At 38.2% G+C, this 12,341-nt stretch overlaps 1 pseudogene; it reads right to left on the minus strand.

Moving 5' to 3' along the window:
- Positions 1–3,699: 3,699 nt before the first annotated feature.
- The window catches only part of LOC101138830 (R3H domain-containing protein 2-like), a 70,064-nt pseudogene continuing 61,422 nt past the window's right edge, over positions 3,700–12,341 (minus strand).

The raw sequence follows: 12,341 nt of genomic DNA on the forward strand, positions 1-12,341 counted from the left end.
AAGGAGGAAAGAGACAAATGAATAAAGACAAAAGAATTAATCAAATGTGCTAACAGTGGTGTTGACATTGAGACCATGAATATGTGTAACTTTTCGGCTGCCCAGATACAGGAACAGAAAAATGCAGATTTTTTTAACTATTAGTTGGAATTTGTGACTAGATTGTTGTGTTCAAAACAAGGTGCAAGACAAAACCAATGAATTGAAGTAGAAGGGGATTCAGGGTGAAAGAGAAGAAAAATGAGGAAAAGAGGGTGTGATGGGGAAGGATTTAGAACAGTAGCTGCTGCTGGTTATCTGGAAGAAAATTGAGGGAGCTTGAGGTGATTTAACATGATCATGATCTTTCAGCTTGAATGATATGTATAGTGGAATGAGAATCTGTGAAATCTGAAAACATAGGTGGTTACAAAAAAGTGAACTATGATCTGGAATTAACATTACAGAAGCTGCTAATGAAGATTCAATCCAAAATGGGACACAGAGAACAGGAAAGACAGAGGTCCTTGGATTAAGTAGAGCCAAAAATGTAAAGACTAAATTATTAAATGGATTCAAATCCTTTAAGATTATGGCAGGACTTTGAATGAAGGAAAAGAAGCAAATGTCTATACATGAGAAAGTCTGAATAGCTGACAGGATGATTGATTTAAAAAGTCACACATTAGTGCAGCTACATGAGAAGAACCACAGGGATGAAAAAGTATTCTTACATAAGACTGGCTGAATAAAGGGGTAGAAAGCAGCAGAAGGAAACTAAGCGAATGCAAACCCATCCCTCTGAATCTATTGACAATAGGGATAAAATCAAAGAAGTGAAGAAAAAATAGACACATTTCTACATTTGATTAGATGAAAATTACATGCAAATTAAGTAGGTTACATCATCATTCAACCCAATATAGCTGTTAGTCATCAGGGATATTTTAGTTTGGGTTTTTTTTTTTTTTGGTGTGCGTGATTATTCACAATCTGAAAATCATAATTCTTAGCTAACTTCCTCATTCTCCCCAAGATTTTTCTCATGGGCAAAAGTTTGGCAAGAATCTTATCACAATATTGATTCCTCTGGCCTAATACAAGGTCAGAACTCAGCTACATGAGAAGAATCACAGAAGAAAATGTCTTCTTACATAAGACTGGAAGAATAAAGGGGTAGAAAGCAGCAGAAGGAAGCTAAGGAAATACAAACTCATGCCTCTGAATCTACTGACAATAAGGGATAAAATCAAAGAAGTGAGGAACAGAATTTTCTTGCACATTGCCAATCTATGACATGAGAATGATCTGAGGTGTCTTGCCCCTTAGCATTTTTTTTGGAAATCACATTTTGATTGGTTTACTGCAGATGGTTTTAGGATTTGCTCATGCCTAAAACTTTTACTCTCAAAATACAACTATTGTACAAAGTATAAAAAATACACACAGGATAGACAATATTTGGAGCTATAGCTTTAAGATGAATAATCACTTAATGGCTATGACTTATGTATGGTGACTAAAATACATAATCTAATGACAGTAACAGTAGAAAATTTAGGTTTAAAAATAAGAAATATATACAATTTTTTGATAAAAGTATAAGGTATTATTTTCAAATATTTTCATCCTTATGTAAAGTATTGGCTCCTAATAGGGACAGAATTAGTTGAAACAGAAGCAATTTTACAACATAAGCCCACCCAATTCTTCCAGGAAGATGTGTTCTAGTTTAAGAAGGAAAAAATAAACCAAATGTGTTATTTGAAATTCAAAAGAATTATATGTATCACCAAACTATCTTAAGCCTCCTCAGAGTACAAATATAATACATTCCATAATAAAATACTGTTTAAAAATTCCGAGTAAATGGCCATTCCAAAAAAAGTGCCACAGATCATATATTAATTTCTGAACAGCATTACTAACTAGTAGATTCAGCCAGATCCAAAGGTTTCCGTTTATTCAGTGTGGTGCATAGTTTTGTAAAGTTCCCTTTTGGTAAAATGTCAGAGCTGTTACTATTCATGAATTAAATTACAACTTTGTATCAAACAAAACTGAGCAAAACTAACCACTTGGTTCTTAAAGATACCTTCAAAACACCTTGACTCCCTCGTTGAGCCATATTTTTATGATCGCTTATATGTAACCCTGATGTTAGTGATACTGATGTCCTTAACAACTATATAATGGTCTCAGCTGGTCTCTCAGCATCATTTCTCGGCCATGTCTCCATAAGATAGGCAGGGTGATCTTCTCAAAATGCAACTCTAACCATGTTATTCCCCTCCTCAAATGTCTGCTATGGCCATAACCACAGCACTGTAGGCTTTAGCCGTGTCTTTTTCTGATTCCACCTCAAGGCACTCTGCCTAGCTCTCCAATACAACCATATTCCCTTCATCCACAGAGCCTTTGCATGAGATAGCCCTTCTTCATGAACTGCTTTCTCTCTTCTCCCTCTCTCACTACACTCTTCATCTATTTCACTGTTCCTTTAGGGCCAAGCTCACAGTATATCGCCTCAGAGAAATTTTCCCTGCCACCTCATGTTCCATCAACCTTACCCTGTTGCATACTGTGCTTTGCTAGCACCTATGACAGTTTCATTAATGACAGTCTCCTCCACAAGACTATAGAACTCGGTGAGGCCAGGGCACGTGCACCATGCCTGTCACTGTATTGTCTATATCTAGCTCAACACCTGGCATTTAACAGTCCTTCAATTTGTTTGGTTGAATAAATGAAGAAAACCCTAAATAAAATGACATTTGTGCAAAAGCTTTCATTTCATCAATGTTCACTCTAAAATTTATACAATTTTAATTTGGGAACTTAGAACATTTCTACATTTTTTAAAATCTGAAATTAATTGCAAATAAAAGTGTTGCTTAAAGAAAAATTGTGAAAAGAATTTGTAATGGGCAAAAGATTACTGAGTATTCTTCCAATGGAATGCTGAGTTGTATTTTTTTCCAGTGACCATTTTTTTATATTTAAAAACAAAATCAACTTTGCCCCCAAATAGCCCACAAATAAAAAAAAACAGATTAAATAAAATTTACAGTGAATATACCCAGCAAACATCTATTTGTGCAGTTAAACACTGTCTGTTACTGTGGCACAGATATTAAACAAACAATATACAAGTGTTCTTGGAGGTGAGGGGAGTTCCAAGTGTTAACTCTGTGGGGTTTGGGAAGGCAAGATGAGGAAGTGAGAGAATGTGGAAATCAATTTTGTTTATCATAATTCTGTCCATATTTCTGTCCATATAAATACATTCATAAAAACAAAAAAGGGCCAGGAGTGGTGGCTCATGCCTGTAATCCCAGCACTTTGGGAGGCTGGGGCGGGTGGATCACCTGAGGTCAGGAGTTTGAGTCCAGCCTGAGCAATATGGTGAAACTCCATCTCTACCAAAAATTACAAAAAATTAGTCAGGGTTGGTGGCATGCACCTGTGGTACCAGCTACTCAGGAGGCTGAGGCAGGAGGATCACCTGAGCCCGGGAGGCAAAGGTCACAGTGAGCCGATATCAGGCAACTGCACTCCAGGATGTGTGACAATGAGACTCCATCTCAAAAAAAAAAAAAAAAAAAAGGAAAGGGAGCTTGAGATGTTTAAAATAAAAATTGGAGAATACTTATTCCTGAACAAAAAATAGAAGAGAAAATAGATTAAAATGATACAAGTGGATGGGAAGAAGAAGGAAGCAGAGGGGCCAACCAGGGGAAAAAAGGGGACCCAAAGAAGGAGAGCCTGAAGGAATCCAATGCCAGTGTGGATGTCCCTCTGTTTCGGTCTTCATCACTACTGTCTTAGGCTCCAGTTTAGCGTCAGTCTCCTTACTTTCTGTCTCCATCCACAGTCTATCAGGATCCTTCAACACACTCTATCCTGCCCCCGCCCCTTCTGGGCTGCTCCCTTCCTCTTCTCCATTTAGTGGGTGCTGGCTCGCTCCAGGATCCTCAGGTCATAGTTCTTTTTGGCCATTCAAAGTGTGAAGCTATTCAGGGAGTTGTTGAGATGAAGGGAGGCATTTTGAGCAGCCAGCGGGTTAGGGAACACAGCCATGATGGTGTACAAGGCAGCAAGGTCCAAGCAGTTGCCATTCTCAGCAGTCCCACCATTGTCCCCTCCACCCCCACCAGGCAGCCCCTGAGCTGGGTCTTGGCACTGGACATGGCAAGCTACTTAAAGAGTTTCTCTACCTCGGTACAGGTGATGCCCTTAGGGAGATCTGTCACCTCTGGCCCCTGCCCCAAAACAACATCTGCTGTCCCCATGTCAGAGAAGGCAGATTTCAGTGCTTGTCTCTTGCCCTGGTTTTCATGCTTCAGCCCACTCTGTCCCTGGTGTACTGTGTAAGTTGACTGGTCATGCAGCAAGGGAGGGCAGATGGACAGACTGTACTCTAAAGGCTGGCCTAAGAGGGAGTAGCACCCATCACCCTGTGCTGGACCCCCAGGCCAGGGGAATCATCTGAGGACAAGCAAGGGACTGAGTCCTGTGCAGACAGCCACCACTGAGGCTGGTGACAAGAGAAGGTGGCAAAGCCTGGGTAGGAGATGGGTCAGGGCTGCTGCTCATTTTTGTGTTGGCCTGGGGGCTGATGTCAGGACTGTACAGGTCTCCAGGCTTCTACCCCTCGTGGTCCATGTTGTAGTATTTACAGTGACTCCACTGGACCCTTGATGGGTTCTGAGTGGGGTCAGGCTGCATTAGCAAAATTCAGCTGCATGACCACCACACCTGGTCCAGAAGGTGACACTCCTGACTGCTACTGCAGCATCTGTGGTAGACGGCAGGGAGAGGGAAACTGAAGCATCTGGTACTGCTGAGACCCAGGAGGTTGCAAAACCCCAAAAGTAGGGCTTGTACAGTTCTGCTGAGCCAGTGGGATCATGCTGTAGTACACTGGTATGCCCCCTGTTGGGGGGCCTCCTTACCCAAACTGGCTCACAGGGGCCAGCAAGAGTTGCTAGAAAGGGTGCTGGACCACATTTTGTGAGTAATTACCCACTGAGACTTGGTAAGAAGGCAGTGAAGTGTACTGAACCACCAGGCCTTGCATCTGGGCCTCCATGCTGCTTCTCTGACTGCTGAGCAGGCCCTGGTTCTGTGGCTGCTGGACCCCAGTTATTCCTTGGTAAGCCACCTGCTGCTGGTTAGGCATCACGGGCTATAAACTGGGCTGCTGGGATGGCTGAGCCAGCTATTGACCACATCAGGATCTGTAGGCCACCAGGCGAGAGAAAGGTCAATATTGCTGGTTGGAATTAGGATATTGTCCAGGGGGATTAGAAAGAAACCTGGAACTGTTGAGAAGGCTGCATGTAGCCCCGTGGTAGCAGCACTTGCTGAGTAGGTGGTGCATGGCTAGAGGTGGAACAGTTAGAGGTGGGGAGGGACTGACCCATGGAAGCCATGACGAAGTTAGTCCACTGACGGTGCTGGGAGATGAGTGGGGGCTGGAACAGAGCTGCCGATCAGTTAGTTGCTTTAGTAGAACCTTGGCAGCTAGGGCTCATTTGTCTAAAGGACTTGCTGAGGTCATCTGTCTGTGAGATCATGTGATTATTCAAGGGTGGCTGTTGCTGAGGCATGGGTGGGAGAGCACAAAGTTGCTGCTGCTGCTGCTGCTGCTGCTGCTGCTGCTGCTGCTGCTGAACAAGGGAGAAGGTTTGGGATAGACTGGGATGAGGTGACCTGGTTGCACACTTCTGGGGCATATAGTGCCATACCTGGCCTGGAGATCCTTCCTGCATTGCCACATTTACTGCTGCCAATGCAGTCACCTTGGGTGAAGATAGAGATTCTGCTGAACCTGCTGGCTTTGGTTACAGAGGGTCGCATGTTCTGGACAGAGCCACCAGCGTTCGTGCTGCTCCAAGGCCATGGCTCCAAGGGATTTGAGTTCACTGTTCTGTTCTGGCAGCTGCTTGAGGTGCAGCTGAACCTTCTGCAATTCCTCCTGATGTCATTTATATATCCTTTCTGGCCAGTCTCTTGGGGGGCAAATATTCTCTCAGACCCTTGGATATTTGTCCCCTTTCTCTTCTATTGACTTGCTTCTCCTTCCTAAAGCACCACTTTTATTTGTAATTAATTTCAGATTTTAAAAAATGTAGAAACGTTCCAAGTTCCCATATTAAAACTGTATAAATTTTAGAGTAAGGATTAATGAAATGAAAACTTCTGTACAATGGCATTTCATTTAGGGTTTTCCTCATTCATTCAAAGAAACATATTAAAGGACTGTTATATGCCAGGTGCTGAGCTAGATACAGACAATACAGTGATGGGCACAGTACACATGGCCCTGGTCTTACAGAGCTCTGTAGTCTTGTGGGGGAGACAGTCATTAATGTTTGACAGTTTCATCTATGAAATGGGCAAGTATTGTTGAAATTTAAGGAACATATTCACATGGACAGCTGAGTAGTTAAAAATTAATTCAATCTTTTAAAGCCACAGTATGGGATATACCTTGATTTTTTTATATCTCATTTCTTTGATCAGGATCTTCCACCCTAGAGACATAAAAATATGCTAATTTCTCCAGTGATTACAACAGGATTAATACTGGTAATCATTTGTGGATCCTACAGGGAAATGATAATAGTACATCTATACTAAAGAATGCTACACATCAATAAAAAATAATACAGCAAATCAATAGATGAGGACATTGAAAGGCTACCAAGATATTTTACTAAGTACAAAAATGTTTTGAGATTATATATACAGTATATGATATGACATCACTCATTTTAAAACTCCACAAAAGAGAAGTATACATTGACACATACATACATGCATATATATATATATATATATATATATATATATATATAATTAAATACATCTGCAAATACATAGAAAAATAGTCTGGAAGTTATGCACCAATTGATGATAGTTGCTCTGTTTGAGAAAGAAACTCAGATTAGAGCATCAGACACTTAGTACTCAAGATAATCAAATCATTGGTTCTATTTGAGTTAAAAATATGACATTGAATTTAAGTACAACTTATACGTTTATAATTAAAGAGAAAAAGAAAATAGACAAATTATACTGACGAAGTAAACAAGTCCTGTAGTGACTACTTTTAGCACCAGCAAGTGAAGGCAACCATAGAAGAAGAAAAATGATTTTATCTCTGACATTTGAACCAACGAAAGGATTCTTGTGCCAGAAAAGAGAATGTGGTCGTGGTCTTCATTAAAGGAGAACTAAGAAGCTATTGCCTAGATACTCTCCCCTCATTCCACAAATGTGGGTAAGAATGCCATTGAAGGACTGAAATGCAGAGCTGCTCTCCCCAAGTCTCCATGGAGCTCTGAGCTCTAAGAGGTAATTTTAGGACCACCTCTGAGGAGTGGCATCTAATATCACCTAGCATCTAACTCAGATAGTCACGAAATCTAGACCAGAGTCCATGAATGAAAACCGTACATTTCCTAAATTTTAGGAACTTTCTTAAGGTTGTCATTTTTATTTTGTCTTACCTGTTCACTTGTGCTTATTCTTAGGAAGAGAAATAAACCAGGAAATTGGGGAAACCAGTCAATATTAAAGGAGAAAAATTTGCCAAGATATTAAATTAGTGATGGTAGTTTTATAAAGCAAACGCAAGCAAGATATTCAGGGTTCATTGGTGTGGAGGCAGAATGATAGTTCCCCAAAGAGGTCTCCATCCTAATCCCTTGAAACTGAAAATATATTACTTTATATAGGAATGGGAATTTTGCAGATGTAAAAAATCATCCTGGATTACACGGGTGAGAGTAATGTAATCACAAGGGTCTTTTTAATGCGTCAGAGAGAACGAGAGAGAGAAAGAAGATTTAAAGATGTTATAATCCTGGCTTTGCAAATGGAGGAAGGAGCCACGGGCCAAGACAACACACAACCGCACCAACACCTTGATTTTAGCCCTGTGAGACATTTTATATTTCTGACATGAAAAACCATAAGACAAAGAACTGTGCTGTTTTAAGCCACTAAGTTTGTAGGGATCCTGATTTTGTTCCTACACTTTAGGTACTAATGGGCCTTAGAAAAATTTGTTGTCATACTACTTTATATATTATAGATGAGAAAATTGAGAGCTAAAGAAGTGAGGTGATTTGGCACTCAGCTATTAATGAAAGAATTAGGACTAAGATGTTCTGACACCTTCAGATGATATGAAAGATGGAAAAAGGAAGAGAAAGTGTTGCTCACCTTCATTTTCCCTAAATTTTTGTGATTGGCAAATATAAAAATTGAGTAATATCAGGTACATGCTAAGGTTAACCCACACTGTATGCACAGCAAATGCAACATATTAGTAAAATCTGGGGACTGCTCAATGCAGAGTTAAATTTTCAAGAGAAGATGTATGTAGAGCTAGATTTTAAAGTAAATTAGAGATATTCATTTTCTGGTTTTCTCTAAATTTCTCTGTAGTAACTTTAAAAAGGTGCAGTAGTGAAAGATAAAGGCACAAAGATGGGTTCCTTCACATATTAATGGATAACTAACCAAAGACTAATAAAAATTCAATGATCATGCTGATTAGATTATTCTGGATTGTTTATCACCCTGCAGGCAGTGCCCATACCCAGCTTCTATTACAAATTATGCAATTAAATGTAGCTTTGGAAGTTGTATTTGCATCTCTCACAGAATGTCTAATTTGTTCCAATAGTGCAGAAGGATAATGTCTTGAAAGTTCCAAGGATCAAAATAATCATCTGACGTCTTTTAAATAAACTTTTTTTGTATTGATAACTAACACACACAAACAAAGCACAAGATAATACAAAAATCTTTCTATGAGTTTAGTAAAATTCAAGAATTATGAATTACAATGCTTTTGAAATGATAAGTTTATAACATGAACTTGCTTGGGGATGCTCTAAGCCAATACATTGTGGTACTTTTATTTCTGCCACTAAATCTTTACAATTAGACAATATGGAAAAATATGTATTATGCCAAACAGGTATATAAAAATAAAAGTACTGAGAGGCTATGATGATTTGGATCCTTTTTATGTATGCTGGGATATCTTGAAATTAATGTTTCTTAATCTATAAGTGGAGAGCTCCCAGCTGGTGTGTTTCCCATCTAATTGAAATGCATAAGGATGAGTCAACACAACCTTATTTGTAATTAAATTTTGGATTTAGGTTAAATCTACTTGCATCATAAAAGCTTGTGGACAAATCTCTTCTTAGCAATAATGCAAATAGAAATATTCACATTTTATGAAATGCTAATTTTGGACACTGGCAACAAATAATAATATACACAAAAAATAGTTAGACTGTTATAATGAAAAAACATTCATCCAAACTGACATGTACTTTCAGATGAGTTAGTTTTGCAATTTCTCATCCTAAAACATTATTTGTGTCATCTAATATAATTCAAAATCCTTCACTATCCTGTAAGACTGGGAATAAATTCACATGCTTATTACTTCTTAGGCATTTTTTTGATTAATAGTATCTCTTCTAATGTAGATCTACAGACTAACTTAAACATAATGTGGATATTTACAATAAGTAGAGAAAAAAGAAAAGAAATATATCATTTAGTGAAATCCAATACTTTGGGAGATTTTTTAAAAAGCTGAAATTAAAGTATAAAGCTTTTTCACGGTTGTACATAGGCCTTGATCCCAAGCCCCACACTGAGGAGGGTCATTGTGAAGGTTTGGCTTTGAGTTTTAATATCTACTGTAAAAGGATCACCCAGGGAAAACAAACTATCCTGAGAGGACTTTTAATAACACTGTTCAGCTATAATATTTTGTAAAAGCTCGCAGCATCTTTTATACAGCCTCTCTAAGGGGATCACAGATTTTAAATGGAAACAGGAAGAAATGCACAGTTTTCCATTCACCTTGTTTTTTAATGTCCTTAAAGAGTTAAAATAAGTTTTTGTATCTGGCTTCCTTTTTAAAAAATAACTTAACTGGTAAATTATGATCAATAATAACAGAATATTGTAAACTATATGCAGGTTTGTTTCTTCCTAATGAGGGGCAGACCAGGTAACAGTCCAGGCATAGCAGTGTAGCCTTGGTCTGGTGGCTTCACAGTGTCGAGATCCTTCTATCTTCCTACTCCACCATCCCCAGACTTCTGCCTACCACGCTGCACCCCCAACATGGCCTCAAAAATTGCTCTCTACCCTATCTGTGCTGCTAATCATTAAGGAAATGACCTAGGCGTCATTAAGCATCAATTCTTTTAATATGCCAGGAGTTGGGCTTAGTGACAAGGCCATACATAAACATCTCGTAAGCTGGGAAATGAAGTCTTTACTCTGGTTGTCTTTTAATCCACCTAAGTTATCAGGATGCAATTAGTTTAGAGGAGAGAAAATAGATATTAGGAAAAAATAGCAGATCTTTGCCACATCATCCTAGTAAAATTTTGAATAAATCAACATAATTCAAAATTATAGTTGGGGTTAATTTCCTTATGAGATGATAACTTTTACAAGTGGTTTCAAGTAAAACAATAAAACATTTTTTAAAGTGTTGATATGTACATATATATGTAGATGTATATACAATAGCCATGCATATGTATATATATAAATTATATATATATTTGCATCAGAATTATGATCTACACTTGTTTTATTCAAAGAAATTTTTATATATAAAGCCTTATGTTGCCATAATTCCTGAAAGATTAAACAAAAAACTCTTAATGACCTTTGCCTCTGCAGAATAGTTTAGAGAAACTTAGCATTGTATGCCCATTTTCTTCCATTTGAATTTCTTATGTGTACATATTGTTTTTAATTTGAAATAATTGTTCTAAAATTAAAATACCAAATAAAAATGGCACTTTTACTTTCTGAGTCCTTAAAGGGGTCCTTAAAGGATTTTCAAAAACATTGAAAATGGTGACTGTAGGTAAAGAGTAAGGAAAAGGAAAATCCAGCAATTTTGATAAAAAAGATGTTTTATGCTAACTATCTCTAGTAATGGCCACTAACCTTTGGTTTCCATGTGTGTGTCTGTTTTGTTTTGTTTTTTATTCATCCTGAATTCGTTTTAAAATTTCATTCTTATCCTTTTTGTTTCCCAAATTGAAATACAGATTTTCATAAACATCTCAAGTTTGGATATTAAAACATATCTATATATATTTTATGCTCATAAATAATTTTCCTTGCCATTCAAATATTTTATTTTTAAAAATCATACACTGAGTTTCATATGTATATTTTTGTTTTCCCATCATTTCCAAGTGTGACCACTGCTTCGACTATGTCCTCCCTAATTTCATTCATACTTAAAACCAAGAAAAGGGTAGAGTTCCATCCTTAACAACTAAACAGGCACTTTGGACAATATATTTTTGGCAATGCAACATGGGCAATATTTATCCAACATGGCAGGGAAAGTTCCCACTCTGTATTATAAAAAGGAAAGCCAAATATCAACTGTTAGAAAAATAAAAGAAGATGGAAAATTTTAACAAACTTTAAACTATTTTCTTTCTTTTCTTTTCTTTTTTTTTTTTTTTTTTTTGAGACGGAGTCTCACTCTGTCGCCCAGGCTGGAGTGCAGTGGCGCGATCTTGGCTCACTGCAAGCTCCACCTCCCGGGTTCATGTCATTCTCCTGCCTCAGCCTCCCGAGTAGCTGGGACTACAGGTGCCCGCCACCACACCCGGCTGATTTTTTTGTATTTTTAGTAGAGATGGGGTTTCACCATGTTAGCCACGATGGTCTCGATCTCCTGACTTCGTGATCCGCCTGCCTCAGCCTCTCAAAGTGCTGGGATTACAGTCGTGAGCTACCGCGCCCAGCCTAAACTATTTTCTTAAAGAGATTTCCTTATTCAGAGATCTTGAATAGCCTCCTGATCAGTCATACAGAAGCAATTCTTTATATAATTTATGAATGTGGTTTTCATTTTGGGAAGAGAACTACTTTTTCTATTATTGCTAACATTTTTGCTTTAAGGTCTTCTATAGGACTAGGTCTTTTTGGCATTGTAAGAATATTTTCCTCTTTTTTTTTTTGGAAGGATTCTTTACCTTTTGATCTTGGTTTAATGATTTTATGTCTTTTTCATTCTGGTTTGATTTTTGTGCATTTTTGGCTGGAGTACCTTACATAGATTTCTTCACTTGAGTTTTCTTCAGTTTCCTCATCATCAAAATTATTGTCACCATCTTCTTCTTCATCAGCAGTATGTTGTACTTTTCTCTGTGGAAACTTGCTACCACTCCCAGGGGCAGATCACTTTTCAGATACACTTTATAGTTTCACATCCTCCTCCTCTTCATCTTCTGACTCCACATCTTCCTCCACAGCCTAAAAGTGATGTCTACTAA

Source organism: Gorilla gorilla, chromosome 5, assembly GCF_029281585.2.
Source record: "Gorilla gorilla gorilla isolate KB3781 chromosome 5, NHGRI_mGorGor1-v2.1_pri, whole genome shotgun sequence".
NCBI lineage: Eukaryota > Metazoa > Chordata > Mammalia > Primates > Hominidae > Gorilla > Gorilla gorilla.